Source organism: Aquarana catesbeiana, linkage group LG09, assembly GCF_042186555.1.
Source record: "Aquarana catesbeiana isolate 2022-GZ linkage group LG09, ASM4218655v1, whole genome shotgun sequence".
NCBI classification, from domain to species: Eukaryota; Metazoa; Chordata; class Amphibia; order Anura; family Ranidae; genus Aquarana; species Aquarana catesbeiana.
The window spans coordinates 191,782,423-191,803,562 of NC_133332.1; positions in this window are offsets into that span (position 1 = coordinate 191,782,423).

Here is a 21,140-nt window from a genome sequence, read left to right on the forward strand (position 1 = left end):
GCTCGGTGGCCTTGCAGGAGCGCGTGCAGAGCAGACTCGGCCGTGGCAGTTCGCAGAGGGTCCTCATAGAGTCGAGCCATGGTTGCAAAGAAAGAGGTCAGGCTTGACAGACAGGGGTTACCTTGTTCCAGTACATGGTGAGCCTAGGACTGAGGCTCACCCTGCAGGAGGGAGATCATAAGCCCCACTTTAGTGGCTTCTTGAGAGAAGGTCTGGGGTTGTAGCGAAAAGTAAAAGGACACAGGCATTCTGAAAAGTCGCCTGAAAACTTTTCTGGAATAGGAACCCGGGGTTCAGGTGACTGCATTATTAAAGCAGGTGTCGAAGAGAGTTCATAGATCCGTTCTTCGAGCAGACTGTAGCCTTCTTGCAGGCTCTTGACTGGGTAAATGCAGTGAGGTGATGGCACAGCTGTTCCACCGGGGAGGTTGCTCGTTCAGGCTCGGTCATGGCTGCTTTGTACTATCACCTACCTGGTAGAAGAGCTTGAATGGACAAGCAAGGCCTCCCTTACCACTCTGACTTAGGGCCCCTGATAGAGCAAACAGAAGGCACCAAAGTACGCACAAGTGCCAGAAAGTCCTTGGTGAAAGCAGGACGGCTGGTCCCGATCGTGCTGGAGAAGACACAGGAAAGCTTCAGCAGAAGACCAGCAGGTGGCAGCAGGTGCAGATGACAGCAGCAAGTAGCGAAGTCAGGCAAGCAGGGTCATACACGGCAGGTCAGATCGGATACTGGGTGCAGGCAGGATCAAAGTCAGCAGCAAGCCGGGTCAAGCCAGATCAGTAATGCAAGTGCCAGGGAGGAAGCCGTAGGTTGGTCACTAGAAAAGCCGAGGTCGGTACAGGCAGAGTTCAAGGGGAGGTTTAAAGACGAGCCAGGTAGACAACAGGAATCAGGATACAGGTTCACTGGATACTGGATACTCAGGAGCTGAAGACAAAGCAGCACCGGACCAGGTACTGGCTGGACTTTAATAGATTGCTTGGCACCAACGTGGGTGCACGCTAGTGCGCGCGCTGGCGCACGCAAGTGCCGATCGCGCACAAGGATGCGCGGCGGCTGCTGTTTGCGTTCATGTTCGCGCATGCGCACACCTGTGTGCAACAGGAATGCGCATTCTTCTGTGCCTTAGAAGTCTTCTGGGGGAACGAGGCTGTCTGCTGATGGGTGCATACTGACATAGACCAACACAAAGTGGCACACAATTGTGAAGTGGAAGGAAAAAGATAAAAGTTTTCCAAAATTTTTTACAAATAAATATCTGAGTGTGGCGTGCATTTGTATTCAGCCCTCCTGAGTCAATACTTTGTAGACCCACCTTTAGCTGCAATTACAGCTGCAAATCTTATTGGGTATGTCTCTATCAGCTTTGCACATCTAGAGAGTGACATTTTTGGCCATATCTTCTTTGCAAAATAGCTCAAGCTCTGTCAGATTGGATGGAGAGCATCTGAACACCAATCTTCAAGTCTTGCCTCCAATTCTCAATTGCATTTAGGTCTGGACTTTGACTGGGCCATTCTAACACATGAATTAGCTTTGATCTAATCCACTTCATTGTAGCTCTGGCTGTATGTTTAGGGTTGTTCTGCTAGAAGGTGAACCTCCGTTCAAGTCTCAAGTCTTTTGCAGATTATACAAGTTTTCTTCTAAGATTGTCCTGTATTTGGCTCCATCCATCTTTTTCCGTGAGATGTTCAAAGCTTGGGATATGTTTTTATAACCTAACCCTGTTTTAAACTTCTCCACAACTTTATCCCTGACCTCTCTGGTGTGTTCCTTGGCCTTCATGATGCTGTTTGTTCACTAAGGTTTTCTAACAAACCTCTGAGGGCTTCACAATACAACTGTATTTATACTGAAATTAAATTACACACAGGTGGACTCTATTTACTAATTAGGTGACTTCCGAAGGCAATTGAATTTAGTTGAGGGTATCAAAGTAAAGGGGGCTGAATACATAGGCACGCCACATTTTTCAAATATTTATTTGTAAAAAAATTGAAAACCATTTATCATTTTTCTTCTACTTCACAATTATGTGCCACTGTGTGTTGATCTATCACATAAAATCCAAATAAAATACATTTACGTTTTGGTTGTAACATGACAAAATGTGGAACTTTTCAAGGGGTTTGAATACTTTTTCAAGGCACTGTGTATATATATATATATATATATATATATATATATATATATATATATATATATATATATACACAGTTCTGTATATATTTATATTACATTTTTCATGTTTTGTATATTTTAATATTTTTTTCAGATTATTGCACGTAGGGATGGGGCGAACGACCCCCTGTTCGGTTTGCATAAGAACTTCAGAACATCACAATAGTTTGGAACTGAATAATAAACCCCATTGAAGTCTATGGGACCAGAACTGTAAAAATCAAGTGCCCATTTTGAAGGCTTATATGCAAGTAATTGGGCATACAATGGTTATGGGTGTTGGGGTATTGCCCTGGGGACATGTATCAATGAAAAAAGAGTTTGTAAAAAATTTCATATTTAAATGAGCAGTGATTTACTGATGCTTAAAGTGAAAGCATAAAAATTAGAAATAACAATAAAAACGAAAATATCCTTTCAATATAGTGCCTGGAGGGTCCCCTTAGTCTACCTGTAAAGAGGCACATCTGTACTGTATATAAAAGCTGCTGCAGCAATAGTTGCATTTATAAAGCCAAAAAAATGACATTTTCCCTGCAAGTTTTCTTTATTTTGTAAACAACGGCTTGGGGGGCCAGTCTGTATGATGAGGCCACAATACAGTGCACTGGGAACAAGATTAGAGATTTTTTGGATAAATTCTGGTGTCTCTTCCGCAGACTTTGGATATAAGAAACAGGTGTGGAGAAATTGGTCTTTGGGTGACGGTGGCACCTTCACACCGTAAACCCTATAGAGATACTCTTGATGAAAAGTTGGTATTTGGGTGTTAATTGTGCCCATGAAACCTACACCAAAAAAAATTCTTCCAGGTGAATCAACACCCACAATGCTAGGCAGCCTAGAAATCCTGCAGAGATTCCACATCCCAAAAACACTTAATCAGCGACATCGGCATTAGGGGTTTCATATCTGCTGGAGAAAAGTCATCACTGCCTTTAGGAGTATTGGACAAAGCCAACTCTGCACAGACTTTAATTAATTAATCACCAAACAACATACTGCCCTGATCAACTAGGGAATGAGCAAGATGAATGCATTCGAACAGCTGGTCACTGGCCCACTCTTTCAATATCTGACAGCAATATTCTTTTTCCTCTGTCACCAGCAAAGAAAAGTATACAAAAGTATCTTGCCACAAATAACGGCAGAGCCAAAATGGCTTCCCTGTGCAGCCACTTCTGGTCAGGACAGGCCTTGGTGTTATGTCAGTAACTGGTGTGACCAGAAATGTGTGGACTGCCATTACACTACACAAGTAGTGTAATGGAAAAAGACACACCTGCCGCTCCAGGTGAGACCAGAAAGCCTAATCATCCAGTAGGTGCTCACCTCGGCACACAACGAATTTAGAAGAAATGGCCGCACACCACTGTAGATCAAAATTCTTTTTATTTGGATATGCCAAAAACGACAGAAATCAGAAATCTGGGTAGACGCATTTCGCACACTTCATGTGCACTTAGTCATTAACTAAAATAATATACTTTATTTAAAAGATCTAACAAAGATCTCAACACACCTCCAACATACCAAACTGTGTAAAACAAACCAAATAACCAATTAGTGACACACAATGAACAACTGCCTAAAGTAAGTATATACAGCAGATAGGGAATGCAAAATCGTAATCGTAGCCAAATCAGGGTCATACACAGGAGTCATTTGGAGAGGAATCCTATGCTTAATGCTTTTATAGTTTGGTGTGCTGGAAGCACCTAAAATGTGTGAGTACCCTGATGTTATGTTTTCTAAATAAAATTTTAAACTAGCGATAATGCACTATCCAGCCTCTTTCTTGTTTTAAAATTGAGGACAACTTCTCTGGATTTTCCTGTGGGATCCTGCTGAGCCAGTTTCACTTATGCAGCGTACACACGGTCGGACTTTTTGACCGGACTGGTCCGACGGACGCAGACGGACCAAATCCGGGGGACAATCCGATCGTGTGTGGGCTTCACCGGACCTTCAGTGGACTTTTCCAGTCGTAAATCTGACGGACTCTAGATTTGGAACATGCTTCAAATCTTTACGTCGTAACTCCGCCGGACCCAGAAATCCGCTCGTCTGTATGCTAGTCCGACGGACAAAAACCGATGCTAGGGCAGCTATTGGCTACTGGCTATCAACTTCCTTATTTTAGTCTGGTGAACGTCATCATGTACGAATCCGTTGGACTTTTGTGTGATCGTTTGTAGGCAAGTTTGTTCGTTAGAAAGTCTGTCGGAAGTCCGCCAAAAGTCCGTCGAAAGTCCGTCGAAAGTCTGTCGGACAGGCCGTCGGACTTTTGTTGCTGAAAAGTCTGACCGTGTGTAAGAGCATAAGAGCCCAGGAGTGGTACAGCTGCTTATGTGGACCAAACTTAAGTGTGCGGTCACACTGTTGGAGGTGAGAGCATTCACATGGGGGGGGGGAGCACGTGTGTGAAGTCACCCTCTTCTGATCAGGATTATCATCACTAGAGTCGCTTTTTGGACAGTAATACGTATAATACCCCAATTTGCACTTTTGTCTCTATGGATTGATGAAAATTGGGAGAAAAAAATCCCTTTTTTGGACACTTGATATTAAGAAATAATATAAATTTCTTTCACTGTGAGCTTGCTTGTTACACATAAATAAAAAATATATTTTTTATGTTTATAGTTACATTTTTTAGCAATATTGATTTTCATTGTTTATGGCACTATCTATGCATTTGTAAGGTTCAGTATCACACAGCGCCGCATTTTTTTGTTTTTTGTATATATGTTTTAACAGATTTTGGGATTGTGATCAATGCATAGCAGCTGTGAATTTGCACTTTGTTTCACAGGAATTGTTATACCACACCTGAGGCTAGGTTGTAACCTCAGGTTACTTTATACCCGACGGTGATTGCAGTCTCAGGTTGCTCTAGAGTAGCTTGCAAGATTTATATATTTTCATACACAGGAGATTAAGCAGAGGGAGCTGGGAGCAAAACAGGGCAGGAAAAGGGTATCATGAGATGGAGAGAGTAGGTTGGAAGGGATCAGGCTGCAGGGTAGGGGTCCAGGAACAGATACTGGATCACAGGTCAGGGGCACATGGAGACCAAAACACCAAAGCAACCAGAGCAGGACAGACAGGATTTAAATATACTTCTTGCAACGAGCATCAGGTGATGACTAATGAGCTTCTGGCTGCTGAGGGACACCCGCTGGTGGACACTAGAACTGCAGCCTATGAATCTGGGAGCCACAGTGCCACCAGCAGGTGAGTCCTTTCCTGATACTCATTACCACTGGAGACAACTTGGTAATACACTCCGTCTGTGTTAAACGTGCACTAATGCACAGAAGTATAGTGCATTAAACATGTAGTAACGCACAGAAATATGCTGCATTAAACGTGCACTAACACAAAGAAATATACTGCATTAAAAAGCACGTAATGCACTGAAATATACATGCGTTAAACATGCAGTAACGTCCTAAAATATACTGCGTTAAACGTGCACTAACACACAGAAATATACTGTGTTAAAGGTCCAGTATTGCACAGAATTATACTGTGTTAAACGTGCACTAACACACAGAAATATACTGCGTTAAACAGGCAGTAATGCACTGAAATATACTGCGGTAAGCGTGCACTAATGCACAGAAATATACTGCGTTGAATGTGTAGTAACGCACAGAAATATGCCGCATTAAACGTACACCAATGCACTGAAATATGCTGCAGTAAAAAGCATGTAACACACTGATTAAAAACATGCATTAAACGCAAAGTAGCGCAATGAAATATACTGCGTTAAACGTGCACTAACACACAGAATATACTGCATTAAATGTATATTTCAGTGCGTTAGTGCACGTTTAATGAAGCAATACTGCACGTTTAATGCAGTATTGCACAGAAATATACTGCGTTAAACGTGCACTAACGCACTGAAATATGCTTAGTTAAACATGCAGTAATACACAGAAATATACTGTGTTAAGCGTCACGTAAGGCACTGAAATATACTGCGATAAATGTGCAGTAAGGCACCAAAATATACCGCGTTAAATGACACATAGCGCACTGAAATATACTGTGTTAAATGTGCACTAACGCACAGAAATATACTGCGTTAAAAAGCATGTAACGCACTGATTAACCGATTCAGTACCGGAAGATTTTACCCCCTTCCTGACCAGAGCACTTTTTGCGATTCGTCACTGCGTCGCTTTAACTGACAATTGCGCGGTCATGCGACGTTGCACCAAACAAAATTGACGCCTTTTCTTCCCACAAATACAGCTTTCTTTTGGTGGTATTTGATCATCTCTGCAGTTTTTTTTTTTGCGCTATAAACAAAAAAAGCGTCAATTTTGAAAAAAAAAAAAAGGAATATTTTTTACTTTTTGCTATAATAAATATCCCCCAAAAATATATAAAAAAACAAATTTTTTCCTCAGTTTAGGCCGATATGTATTCTTCTACATATTTTTGGTAAAAAAATTGCAATAAGCATATATTGATTGGTTTGCGCAAAAGTTATAGCGTCTACAAAATAGGGGATAGTTTTATGGCATTTTTACCAAAAATATGTAGAAGAATACCTTTACCAAAAATATGTAGAAGAATACATATCGGCCTAAAGTGAGGAAAAAATTTGTTTTTTATATATTTTTGGGGGATGTTTTTTAAAGCAAAAAGTAAAAAATATTGCTTTTTTTTTCAAAATTGTCGCTCTTTTTTTGTTTATAGCGCAAAAAATAAAAACCGCAGAGGTGATCAAATACCACCAAAAGAAAGCTCTATTTGTGGGAAAAAAAAAGGATGTCAATTTTGTTTGGGTGCAACGTGTCTCCGCGAAATTGTCAGTTAAAGCGACGCAGTGCCGAATCCCAAAAAGTGCTCTGGTCAGGAAGGGGGTACAATTTTCTGGGGCTGAAGTGGTTAACCTCCCTGGCGGTATGATTATTTCGGATTTTAGGTGCTGAAAGCGGTACAATTATTTTGCATGGAAATCTGGCATTTTATATTGTAGGCCTGTAATTCTTAACAACAACACACTTAAATATGTCCAAACAAGAGTCTAGTAGATATCCCGGGTATGATGAAGTTTGAAACACAAAAACATAAATTATAATATAATAAATAAATATAAATAATTAAAAAAAATTATAATATAATAATAATAAAATAAATTTCCTCACGATTCACTATCGCTCAATTATGCAAGTGTTCTAATTTATTATCGCTGTTTTCTAGCTGGTCTAAAGCCACTTTTGACGTAAAGGGACACTTTTTGGTTGCTATGGACAATCTCCAGTTTCCAGGCAGAAAGAACAGTATATATAACATAAAACTGCATGCAGGGCATGGGCCAAAGCACTGGGGACAAAAGGGATGTGAAATAATTTCATACAGTACTGTAATCTGTAAGATTACAGTACTGTACGTGTTATGGTTTGTACATTTTTTTAAATTTACCACCAGGCTTCGCCCCCGTGCGTCGCGACGCTCGCAGGGAACGGAGCCTGGCACGGAAAGGCTTCGGAGGAGACAGAGCCTGCAGACACAGGGGGGGACATCGCAGGATCCTGGGGACAAGGTAAGTAACGCCACACCAGGATCCTGCAATTCAATCCCGAGTGTGGCTTGGGGTTACCGCTAATGGGACTGAAATTTAACCTCGAGCCACACTTGGGAAAACTGTCAGGGAGGCTACGAATGCCCGAAGGGGCAATATGCACAAGGTAGGTGGGACCTGTGTAATGACAATACACTGGGAGGGGCCAGGCGCCATTTTGCTGAGCTGACAGATCTACACTGTGTATATGCATGCTGTGAACAGACACTTGTATGTGTCTCTGCTCTTTAAATGTTACTACATTTTATTATTTTATTAAAAAGTCACTGGCAATACTAAACTATTGGATCTTCTTTGCATATACCTGTATCTCTTTGAGCATTTTTATGCAAGAGCTGCAAAATATGGAAATGTGACCTCAGTGCTGCTGACCTGTTGTCTATGTGATTCAAGTGCTTTTGACCACCCTGATTATTTTAAGGGGTCCATCACTTCACAGGAGGAGACACCCGAATGGGCACAAGGGTGGCACTCTTTGGTGGCAGTCCATGGTGGGAAATTTCTGATACTGTGGAAGACTTACCTTTGCTTCTGGCACATAAACTGTGGTGGTGTTTTTTCTGGGCACTTACAATTTGATGGGATGATCTAACCTAATTGGATAATATATGGCACTGTTCTCACGGTTTTTTACTTACAACATAGTTGAATGATGTTTGGGATTGTTTTCATGATTTTAACTTTTTTCTGCACATGATTTATGTAAATTGTGTAAATTTATGAGCTTTGTAGTTTATATACACATTTGAGTCCACATTTGATAATTTTAGTCAGGAGTGCTTCACTATTAGTAGGTATACATTGCTGCAGTATAGTTAATTGCCATAATATAGGCAGTGTTCACCCTATTTAGCTCTTCATCTTTAAAGGTGTTCAGTTGCCTACTTTCTGGTTTATGCTTTGTGGTTGTCTTGCTTCATTACAATAAGCTTACTTCATCTAACATCCAACAGTCTGTGGTCTATTTCCTGAATACTGATAAGGTCTGGTAACATATTAACGCTTAAGTTACACAGGTGTGAGCAGCCTTCAGTCTATAACCAGGTGTGCCAGTGGAGACCGAGCAGTTTAAGGAGTGGTGGCAAAACAGAGAATCCATTAAACCAAGTGGCTTCTCTGGGTGTAGAGCCAAAACCCTGGCCACTGATAGGGGGGTACCACCAGTCCTCCTGCACGGGGCCCAAGCCCCATCAGTTCAGCAGGGGGGCCCGGGCAGGAGCAGGAATCGGATCATGGACAAGAGGGGGCTATTGGCTGGGGGGGGGGTTACAGGAACTGACCCCCTATATGGCTCTCTCTGCATCAGCTGAATGCCGCTTGATCTCCTCCCTCTCCCACCAGCTTTAAACAGCTGCCGGGGGAACTACAGTGGATCTGTTTTAGTAAATGCCCCCCGCCAAACCGATCATCTCTACTGTAAATAATCTTCTAACTCCTGCTGCCCTGCGTGCTCCTCCGGCAGCGCTGACAGCTTCTTCTCCTCTCCCTCTTGCTGGCTGCAGAAGGGTACGGGGATTGCTTGAGGATGGAGAGTGGGTCAGGTAGGCTGCACTGGGCCCCGTGATTTCTAATAGCAGCCCTGGCTACAGCTAAATGTGTCTTAAGCTGGCTGTGTTTTTTGTCAAAGGTGTCACTTTGCATAGTTGCCTAGCGCAAACATGACATTTGAATATCAGGGTTTTTCTCACCGACTTGCGAATTTCCAAGAAATAAAGGTGACACTATGTCCAATCTGATTTCTCCATTCCCTCCACATGGCTTGGGGCTTGTTGGACATCACTATCATCACACCCTCACTTTTACTACTTGTGACATTGGTTTTTAGGACAATTAAAGAGAATGAATCTCCCTAACAGGGACGCAGACAGCTTTAAAAAACTGACAGTGATTCTATTTCCTTAACCAATTTAAATCTAAAAAAAGTTTTGCTTTTAGTTATATTTTAAAGCCATATTTCTTCAATTTTTCAAATTAATCTACAACAATAACCATCAAAAATGTATTATCAGCACCTCACGGTAGGAAAACAGCCATTTTAATCCATCACAGGAATTATCCCAATTCTGTAAAATAGTTATACAATTTATCTCCTGAACAATATATAAAACAGATCTATCTGGCAATTCACCACATAGCATAGAGACAGCAGTAGCAGCAACAGCAGTAGCAGGCATCTACAGCTTATGCAACATATTACCGTGTGTTAAGTTGCGCTGTAATAATGCAGCCCATATATTTTAAATAGGTTAACAGCACACGCTGGTGCATTAAAAATCTTACCTGACCCTTTTTCAATACAGCCCAATACAACACACATTACACTTTGCAGTGTACTGCACAGTGGGTGCTTTGTTCACTAATGTAACAGTACAATCGCATGGCATTAAAAATAGACCAAATTTACACCACAGTACCACAGTTATTTGAACAAGAAGATCTAAATGGGCCCTTAGAGTTTTATTCTTAATGGAGTGTTGTTACATCTTTGATCACAAATGTTGCGAAATTCATTACATAATAGATGCAATGATATTGCTAAACATAGCTAAACATATGTTTGTTAATCTCTGACCTTGGGGAAACTTTGATGTATAGACAGGTGTTTTAATGAGGCCCCCCCAAAAAGAAGCACACATTAAAGAACAAACTACGTGGGTTAGTTTAGGAGGTTTTAATAAGTTGCCCAGGCAATTGATCCACCTTGAAAGATCCATTTATTTGGGATGGCTTTATTTTAAACCTGTCACATAGGGAGAGATTAACAAAAACTGGAAAGTGCGACATCCGGTGTAGCTTTGCATAGAAACCAATCAGCTTCCAGGTTTTATTGGCAAAGCTTAGTTGAACAAGCTGAAGTTATAAGCTGACAATGCACAGCTACACCAGATTCTGAGTGCTTCATTTTTAGTAAATCTCGCCCAGAATGTCAATAATAGATATTGATAGGTTCTCCATCTGGAGTATGGGTTGTTTGAAAGGTTTTTTTTTTTTAAAGAAAATAAAACATAAGTATTGTTTTTTACAGTAAATATACTGTGTATGTATGTGTGTTTATACGTATAATATACATATACTGTATATATATATATATATGTATATATATATATATATATATATATATATATATATATACACATATACAGTCAGGTCCATAAATATTGGGACATCGACACAATTCTAATCTTTTTGGCTCTATACACCACCACAATGGATTTGAAATTAAACAAACAAGATGTGCTTTAACTGCAGACTTTCAGCTTTAATTTGAGGGTATTTACATCCAAATCAGGTGAACGGTGTAGGAATGACAACAGTTTGTATATGTGCCTCCCACTTTTTAAGGGACCAAAAGTAATGGGACAGATTAACAATCATCCATCAAACTTTCACTTTTTAATACTTGGTTGCAAATCCTTTGCAGTCAATTACAGCCTGAAGTCTAGAATGCATAGACATCACCAGATGCTGGGTTTCATCCCTGGTGATACTCTGCCAGGCCTCTGAAAAAGATCTGGGGCTAGAGCCCATAGCAGCGGTCACCAACCGGGGGGGGGGGGGGGGGGGGGTGCACGCCGGTGGTAAGCAATTTTTTGCGGGCAAAAGAAGGCTGGTGTTGGCGTTTCAATCATCATGGCACCATGGTTGGTATGGTGTCAGGGTGATCAAAGCGCATTGTTTCTATTGTTATATTGTAATATATAATGAAGTGGTTCAACTCACCATAATGCAGAATCAGTGGGAGCCCTGGGCGTGTCACTTACCACATCACCTGCCACCATTTGCAGATTGTCACTTGCCACCATTTGCAGATTGTCACTTGCCATGTCACCTGCCACCATTAGCAGATTGTCACTTGCCACGTCACTTGCCACCATTAGCAGATTGTCACTTGCCACCATTTGCAGATTGTCACTTGCTATGCCAGCCAGTGCCACCAAATGTGCATTCTCACTGCATTGGTGGCAGGCTGGCAGCACTGGCCCATTTAGTGAGGGCAGGAGAGCAGAGATGCAGGGCGGGCAGTGAGAGATGATTTAATCTCTCTGCTCCCCACCACACCTCCGACATTGAAGAGGCCCATTTAGCGAGGGCAGAAGAGTGCTGATGTGTGGCAGGCAGTGAGAGATGACATCATCTCTCTGCTCCCCACCGCACATCGCTCCCACATTGAAGTCCCAGCTGTGAAAGCGGAAGATTGGTGACGGGCGGGCGGAGAGAGATGATGTCATCTCTGCTTGTCCGCCTGCTCGTCTCCAGGGCTGGACTGAGACAAAAATTTGGCCCTGGACTTCATCCAGACCGGCCAACTTTGACAGGTCTCACCCATGCCAGATCTTCTGGTCCCCCTTGCTCCTGTGGTCCCCCTGTGCTTCTCTGGTCCCCCGCGTGCTACGCTGGTCCCTCTCTGCTACGCTGGTCCCCCACGTGCTGCGCTGGTCTGCCTGTGCTTCTCTGGTCCACCTGTGCTCCTCTGGTCCCCCGCGTGCTCCTCTGGTCCCCCGCGTGCTCCTCTGGTCCCCCGCGTGCTGTGTGCTGCACTGGTTCCCTGCATGCTCCGCTGATCCCCCGAATGCTGTTTTGGTCCCACATGTGCTCTGCTGGTCCCCCCCCTGCTCTGGTCCCAGTGCTCCTATATCCCCCCCCCATGCTGCTCTATCCCCCCTCCCAGCGCTCACCTCCTCTCCCTGCTTAGATAGGCATACAGACATGATCCTAGGAGTGGACACTGATAAGCTTATTGTACGATCCAGAAGTCATGCAGCCGCACACAGCTGTAACATGAACTTCCTCGGCACTCGTTCTCTTGTTCTTTCTTTCCCCCGCTCTTCATCCTGTCTGCTGTCACGGAGAATCTAGATGAGAGCGGGGGAAGAAAAGAACAAGAGAACGAGTGCCGAGGAAGTTCATGTTACAGCTGTGTGCGGCTGCATGACTTCTGGATCGTACAATAAGCTTATCAGTGTCCACTCCTAGGGTCATGTCTGTATGCCTATCTAAGCAGGGAGACGATGTGAGCGGTGGGGGGGGGGGTGGGGGGAGGTGGCGGTCCGATGGCTCAGTGCCTGTACATGCCTGATCGTCCCTCCTCCACCTCCAATGCCGTCCGCCGCAGCCGCGACCCGCCGGCTCTTCTCTCCTCCACACCCGCTGAGACTCAGGGCTATGGGCTCCACATTCGGGGCTCCAGCCTCGATAGCCCCCCCCTGGTGACGCCTATGCCTCTACGGCAACTGTCTTCAGTTCCTGCTTGTTCTTGGGGCATTTTCCCTTCAGCAAGTGAAATGCATGCTCAATCGGATTCAGGTCAGGTGATTGACTTGGCCATTGCATAACATCTTTCCCTTAAAAAACTCTTTGGTTGCTTTCGCAGTATGCTTCGGGTCATTGTCCATCTGCACTGTGAAGCACCGTCCAATGAGTTCTGAAGCATTTTGCTGAATATGAGCAGATAATATTGCCCGAAACACTTCAGAATTCATCCTGGTGCTTTTGTCAACAGTCACATCATCAATAAATACAAGAGAACCAGTTCCATTGGCAGCCATACATGCCCACACCATGACACTACCACCACCATGCTTCACTGATGAGGTGGTATGCTTTGGATCATGAGCAGTTCCTTTCCTTCTCCATACTCTTCTCTTCCCATCACTCTGGTACAAGTTGATCTTGGTCTCATCTGTCCATAGGATGTTGTTCCAGAACTGTGAAGGCTTTTTTAGATGTTGTTTGGCAAACTCTAATCTGGCCTTCCTATTTTTTAGGCTCACCAATGGTTTACATCTTGTGGTGAACCCTCTGTATTCACTCTGGTGAAGTTTTCTCTTGATTGTTGACTTTGACACACATACACCTACCTCCTGGAGAATGTTCTTGATCTGGCCAACTGTTGTGAAGGGTGTTTTCTTCACCAGGGAAAGAATTCTTCGGTCCTCCACCACAGTTGTTTTCCGTGGTCTTCCGGGTCTTTTGGTGTTGCTGATCTCACCGGGGCATTCTTTCTTAAGGATTCTTTTCTTTAAGGATGTTCCAAACAGTTGATTTGGCCACACCTAATGTTTTTGCTATCTCTTTGATGGGTTTGTTTTGTTTTTTTCAGCCTAATGATGGCTTGCTTCACTGATAGTGACAGCTCTTTGGATCTCATATTGAGAGTTGACAGTAACAGATTACAAATGCAAATAGCACACTTGAAATGAACTCTGTACCTTTTATCTGCTCCTTGTAATTGGGATAATGAGGGAATAACACACACCTGGCCATGGAACAGCTGAGCAGCCAATTGTCCCATTACTTTTGGTCCCTTAAAAAGTGGGAGGTACATATACAAATTGTTGTAATTCCTACACCGTTCACCTGATTTGGATGTAAATACCCTAAAATTAAAGCTTAAAGTCTGCAGTTAAAGCACATCTTGTTTGTTTAATTTCAAATCCATTGTGGTGGTGTATAAAGCCAAAAAAATTAGAATTGTGTCGATGTCCCAATATTTATGGACCTGACTGTATATAATAGGATTTTTATAACAGCTTACCCGTAAAATCCTTTTCTTTGAGGTACATTATGGGACACAGAGCCATAGTAGTTACTATGTGGGTTATAGGCCACCTTCAGGTGATGGACACTGGCACGCACTAAGACAAAAAGTGCACTCCCTATATAACCCCTCCCATTATTGGGAGTACCTTAGTTTTGTAGCCAAGCAATACACGGGTATACCAAAGAAGGGAGGGACCTCTGTGTCCCGTGATGTACTTCAAACAAAAGGATTTTACAGGTAAGCTGTTATAAAAATCCTATTTTCTTATCGTACATCACGGAAAACAGAGCCATAGTAGTGACTATGTGGGATGTCCCATAGCAATGGAAACTGAAGGGAGGGAGACACAACAGAAGTAGGGCACCAAGAGACTAGAGGACTTATACTGCAGCATGCAGTACACTGCGCCCAAAGGCGATATCCTCATGACCTTTTACATCTACTTGATAGAATCTGGTAAATGTATGGACTGAAGACCAAGTTGCAGCTTGCAGATCTGAGCCATGGAGGCTTGGTGATGCACTGCCCAAGAAGCACTAACGGCCCTGGTGGAGTGCGCTTTAATATGAAAAGGAGGAATTCCTCTTTAAACCATAAGCTTGAACAATCACTTGACAAATCCATTTAGAAATAGTAGGCTTCGATGCTGCCAGTCCTCCCTTAGGACCTTCTGGCAACACAAACAAAACATCCGTTTTACGAATCTGAGCGGTCACTTTCAAATAGACCTTGACCGCCCTCACCACATCAAGAGAATGTAGTGACTTTTCTTCCACAGAACGAGGTTCTGGAAAAAATGAAGGCAGAACAATATCCTGGTTTAAATGAAAACCTGATACTACTTTCGGTAGGAAATTAGGATGAGGTCGCAATACAACCTAATCCTTATGAATAATCAAATATGGCTCTTTACGAGAAAGAGCAGCCAACTCTGATACTCTTCTTGCAGAAGATATGGCAACCAAGAAAACTATTTTCCTCATCAAGAGGACCAAGGGAATATCTTGAATTAGCTCAAAGGGCTGTTTTTGTAAAGCCGATAGGACTAAATTTAAGTCCCAAGGGTTCAGGGGAGATCTAACTGGGGGATTAATCCGCGTTACCCCCTGAATAAAGTTACGAACCAGAGAGTGTGAAGCAAGTAGTCATTGAAAAAACACTGATAAGGCTGACACCTGGCATTTGATAGTACTCAAGGCCAGCTTTAATCCCATCTGTAGGAATTCAAGGATCCTACCTATGACATATTTTCTGGGGTGCCAACCCCTGGATTCACACCAGGAGACATATGCCTTCCAGATTCTATAGTATATGATTCTGGAGGCCGGCATCCCAGCATTAATCACAGTAGAAACTACTGAAGTTGACAGCCCACGGTTCTTTAGAATGTGGGGCTCAATAGCCAAACCGTTAAATTTAGCGTTTGTAAGGTAGGATGGAATACTGGACCTTGCGAGAGAGGGTCTGGCCACAGTGGTAGGGTCCAAGGGTCCTCTACCGCCATTTTTATGATCTCAGCAAAGATCTCCTGGGCCACAAGAATCACCTCCTTCCCTTCTTGCTTGATCCTGCGAAGAAGACACGGAAGCAGCAGAACAGGAGGGAACGCATAGATCAGCGAGAACTGATCCCATGGAAAGACCAAGGCATCTGTTCCGCAGGCCATCGGATCCCTTGTCCTTGACACAAAGTTGTCAATCTTGTTGTTGAACCTGGACGCAAACAGATCCATGTCTGGAGCTCCCCATTTTTTGACATATTGACAGAAATATTTCGGGATGAAGGGACCATTCTCCCGGGAACAATTGTTGGCGACTCAAGTAGTCCACTTGCCAATTTTCTATCCCTAGAATGAAAATTGCTGATAGGCAAGGAATGTTGCTTTCTGCCCAAGAAAGAATATGATTCACCTCTCTCTGGGCCGCATGACTTCTCGTGCCCCCTTGGTGATTGATGTAGGCCACTGCTGTGTTATTGTCGGATTGAATCCTGACAGGATAATTCCATAGTCTGAGTGTCCAGGCCTCCAGGGCCAGGCGTACTGCCCGAATCTCTAGAATATTGATGGGCATGGTCCTCTCTGAGTTGGACCATTTCCCCTGGACAGATTCTTCTTCCAGGACTGCTCCCCAGCCCAGAAGGCTGGCATCTGTTGTTACCACCTTCCAGGTGACTGGCAGAAAGGATTTCCCTTTTTGAAGATTCTTGGATATCAACCACCAATTGACACTCTGACGCACATTGGAGGATAAATGCATTGGGAAGTCCAGAGCTTGGACCTTCTTGTTCCAAGTAGACAGGATACTGTTTTGTAGCAGTCTTGAATGAAACTGCGCATAAGGAACGGCCTCGAAAGAAGCCACCATCTTTCACAACAATTTCATGTAAAGTCAAATAGAATAATTCTTCTTTGTTTTGACCAACTGAATTAGTTCCTTTATGGAACTGATCCTTTCCTGGGGCAGAAACACTCTTCTAAGCTGTATCTATGATCAGCCCCAAGTACTGCAATCTCCTTGATGGTTTTAAGGAGGATTTTTCTAGGTTGAGAATCCAACCTAGGTCTTCCAGGTAGCTGACTGCGGTGACCAAAGTTTGGTTTAAGCAGGCTACCGATTGATCTATCACGAGTAGATAGTCTAAGTAGGCTAGTATAGTTATACCTTTGGCCCTTAACCTGGCTAAAGGAGGAGCCAGGACCTTTGTAAACACTTGAGGTGCAGTAGACAGACCAAAAGGTAGAGCTACAAACTGAAAATGAAGATTTTCTACCTCGAAGCGTAGAAATTACTGATGAGCGGGGAAAATCGGCACATGGAGATAAGCATCCTTAATGTCGATTGACGCCAGAAGTTCTCCCCCTTGTAGGATGGAGACTACTGATCGGATTTACTCCATGCAAAAGGAACGGATATTTAAAAACTGGTTCAGATGTTTGAGATCTAAAATGGGTCTGACATCCCCGTTTGGTTTTGGAACCGTGAACAGGTTTGAATAAAAGCTCAAACCTTGCTCTTCCAAGGGGACCTCTGATATCACTCCTTGAGATAAGAGATGATCCAGAGCTAGAAAGAGAGACTTCTTTTTCATTGGATCTCTTTGAACGTTGGATCTGAGAAAATGAGGAGACGGGAACTCTCGGAACTCCAGTTTGTAACCTAGAGAAATTGAGGAAGCCACCCATCTGTCTTGACACTGTTCCTGCCAGACCCTTGAAAAGTGTTGAAGCCTTCCCCCCACTCAAGCGAGCGGGGGCGTCCCTTTATGAGGAGGCTTTAGTATTTTGTTTTGTGGGTTTCCTCCCCCAGGTCTTCTTTTGGCCCTGGGACTGACCCTGAGGTTTACCTCTTGAATCTGATGGTGGAGGCCGTCGTAACTGCCTGGAGGCTGCTGCCCATGGCACTGGAGAAGAAGTACGTTTAAAAGAAAAATGCTTAAAAACTTCTTAACCGGTAAAAGGGAACTTTTCCCATTAGAAATTCTTTGGATATACTTATCCAGATCGTCTCCGAACAACCATTCACCATGAAAAGGGAAACTGGCCAAGAGCTTTTTGCATGGCGCTTCGGCTGACCAATTTTTCAACCATAGGATTCTACACACGTGTACCAGCCCTAGCATGAGCCATGAGGCCTGGAGAATAGAATCTTTCATAGCGTCTACTGTGAAACACAATGCTTCTGATATACTGGCCAAATCCTGGGCCTGCTGATCAGGAATAACTTTGCGTACATCTGTAAACTGGTCCTTTAAGGACTGAGATACTCCAATCGCTGCCAGTGCAGGTTGAACGACTGAACCTGTGAGTGAAATATAGTTCTTAAAAAGGAACTTAAATTTCTTATCTGTTGGATCCTTTAGCATATGAGCATTGTCAACTGGACAAGTCAGGTTTTTATTTCCAGAAGATATAGCAGCGTCAATTGCTGGATTTCCTCATTTCTTATAAAAGTCTTCCTCCACAGGATAAAGTATTAAATCTGCGCAATGAACTGCATCTCTGGAGCTCAGCCACAGTGATCTTTGGGTTCTTCTTTTACCTCTCTCACAAGGCTCTTCTCCCCCGATAGCCAGGACAGCCAGCTCTAGGAAGGGTTCTGGTCGTCCCAAACGTCTTCCATTTAAGGATTATGGAGGCCACTGTGCTCTTAGGAACCTTAAGTGTAGCAGACATTTTTTTGTAACCTTGGCCAGATCTGTGCCTTGCCACAATTCTGCCTCTGAGCTCTTCAGGCAGTTCCTTTGACCTCATGATTCTCATTTGCTCTGACTTGCACTGTGAGCTGTAAGGTCTTATATAGACAGAGGTGTGGCTTTCCTAATCAAGTCCAATCAGTAATAATCAAACACAGCTGGACTCAAATGAAGGTGTAGAACCATTTCAAGGATGATCAGAAGAAATGGACAGCACCTGAGTTAAATATATGAGTGTCACAGCAAAGGGTCTGAATACTTAGGACCATGTGATATTTCAGTTTTTCTTTTTTAATAAATCTGCAAAAATGTCAACAGTTCTGTGTTTTTCTGTCACAATGGGGTGCTGTGTGTACATTGAGGAAAAAAATTACTTAAATGATTTTAGCAAATGGCTGCAATATAACAAAGAGTGAAAACTTTAAGGGGGTCTGAATACTTTCCGTCCTCACTGTACAAATGTTTTTTGCAGTTGTGTGTAAACCATTTGCCTGGAGTCCAGCTTTAAAGTAGTTGTGAACGTCCCATCTCCTTACTCGCCTTCTCCTCCAAACTTCTTGAAAGACTGGTCTACAACCGAATAAGCGACCATCTGACTATGAATAAACTTCTTGATCCCCTTCAGTCCAGAATTCGCCCTCAACACTCCATTGAAACTGCTCTCCTTAAACTCTCAAATGACCTAACGGCTCAAACCAATGGACAATATTCTGTACTACTTCTCCTGGATCTCTCTGCTGCCTTTGACACAGTGGACCACCCCCTCCTCCTCAATAAACTCCACTCCTTTGGTCCCCGTGACTGTACTCTTTACTGGTTCTCATCCTACCTATCCCACTGCTCCTTCAGTGTCACTTACAACTCTACTTCCTCCTCTCCTCTTCCTTTCTCCGTTGGGGTCCCCCAAGGTTCTGTTCTTGGACCTCTCCTTTTCTCAATCTACACCACCTCCCTGGGTCAGTTGATTGCCTCCCACGGCTTTAAATATCATCTCTACGCTGATGACACCCAAATCTATCTCTCCACCCCCCAGCTCTCGCCATCTGTCTCTTCATGCATTACCAACTTACTAGCAGTCATATCAGCCTAGATGTCACATCACTTCCTCAAACTCAACCTATCCAAAACCGAACTCATGATATTTCCTCCCCCAGGTGCCACTTCCCCTGATTTCTCTGTCAATATCAATGGCTCAACTTTCAACCCATCCCCCCACGCCAAGGTCCTAGGTGTAATCTTGGACTCTGAACTAACCTCTCGGCCCCACATTCTATCACTATCTAAAATTTGCCGCCTCAACCTCCGCAACATCTCCAAGATATGCCCCTTCCTAACCAATGTCACCACAAAGCTTCTAATCCACTCCCTGGTCATCTCCCACCTCGACTACTGCAACTCGCTCCTCTTTGGCTTACCTCTAAATAGGCTATCCTCAATTCAGTCCATCATGAATGCTGCTGCCAGGCTCATCCACCTCACAAACCGCTCAGCGTCTGCTATACCCCTCTGCCAATCCCTCCATTGGCTGCCACTCAGTCACCGAATTAAATTCAAGATACTAACTATAACTTACAAAGCCATCCACAACCTGGCCCCCAGCTACATCTCTAACCTAGTCTCAAAATACCAACCTAATCGTTCTCTTCACTCCTCCCAAGACCTCCTGCTCTCAAACTCCCTTGTCACCTCATCCCATGCTTGCCTTCAGGACTTCTCCAGAGCCTCTCACATCCTCTGGAATGCTCTACCCCAATCCCTCCGATTTTCTCCTACTTTATCCACTTTCAGACGATCCCTGAAAACTCATCTCTTCAGAGAAGCCTATCTGGCCCCCACCTAACAACTGTACATTTATCCTCTCAATCAGCACATCACCCACAGTTATTTCCTCTTGTATCTCTTGACCTTCGCTCTTAGATTGTAAGCTCTAAGGAGCAGGGCCCTCTGATTCCTACTGTATTAAAGTGTATTGTATTTGTGCTGTCTACATAAATCCTGTATAATAATAATAACATACAATGTATAGACACTTTCTAATACAGTTATAGCTCTGCAGGTACCATAACTGCCTTTGAAGAAAATAAAATAGTGAGTATTCCCGCTCTAGTATGGAGAATTATATAGTATAGAAATTCTTATGGTGCAGCAAAAACAGAGTGAGGGTCAAACACTTCCCACAGTAAGGTATATAGAAAATCAATAGATGGTGCTGCGCTCCAATGAAAAAATATGATGCTAAAATACAGTGACAATATATATCAATTCAAATAATGCACATACTGATATATGAAAATTATGAAATGCATTGGTCCGCAAATACGATAATTATCAGTAAAGTGGAAATAGTGTGCAATGGATGCAAATAAAGTGACTGTTGTGTATAAATACTAAAATGATAATATTCAACAATAGTCCATATAAATGAAAGTGCAAATGGTGCAGATAAATCACAATCTGGAAGTGATGTTTAACTTTTAACCATGGGAAGGTGCAAAGTGTAAGCCAAAAGTGCTAGCTGACAGACTTAAGTACTGTGAATCTTCGGTGCAAATGACACCCGTGGGTGTACTAACTTCTTACCTTACTGCTGTAAGGTAAGCAGCATTC